The following is a 317-nucleotide window of genomic DNA, read 5'->3' as shown; positions in this document are numbered from 1 at the left end:
TGTCGGGTTGAGGGATCATCATCGATGACCCGTTGCACACCATGTGCAACGACAGACCGCAGGGGCATGTGTATGTATATTTGTGCCCGTCACTAACCCATTGTCCCATCGGGGACATCATGAAGTGATAACCTCGAATGTGAGTGTTGTTGTTGGCCATCTGCATAGCAAATATATACAAAACGAGAACAATACAACATAGAGAATAAGACATCTAATGAACATAAATTCATTGACGGCATGGACTTACTCAGAATATCACACTCAGACATAAAATATATTTTAACATATAGTTCATCATTTATCATTGACATCAT

This window comes from Lupinus angustifolius, chromosome LG06 (assembly GCF_001865875.1).
Source record: "Lupinus angustifolius cultivar Tanjil chromosome LG06, LupAngTanjil_v1.0, whole genome shotgun sequence".
Lineage (NCBI taxonomy): Eukaryota > Viridiplantae > Streptophyta > Magnoliopsida > Fabales > Fabaceae > Lupinus > Lupinus angustifolius.
The sequence above is the reverse complement of the archived record's forward strand: the minus strand, read 5'-3'. Positions refer to the sequence as shown.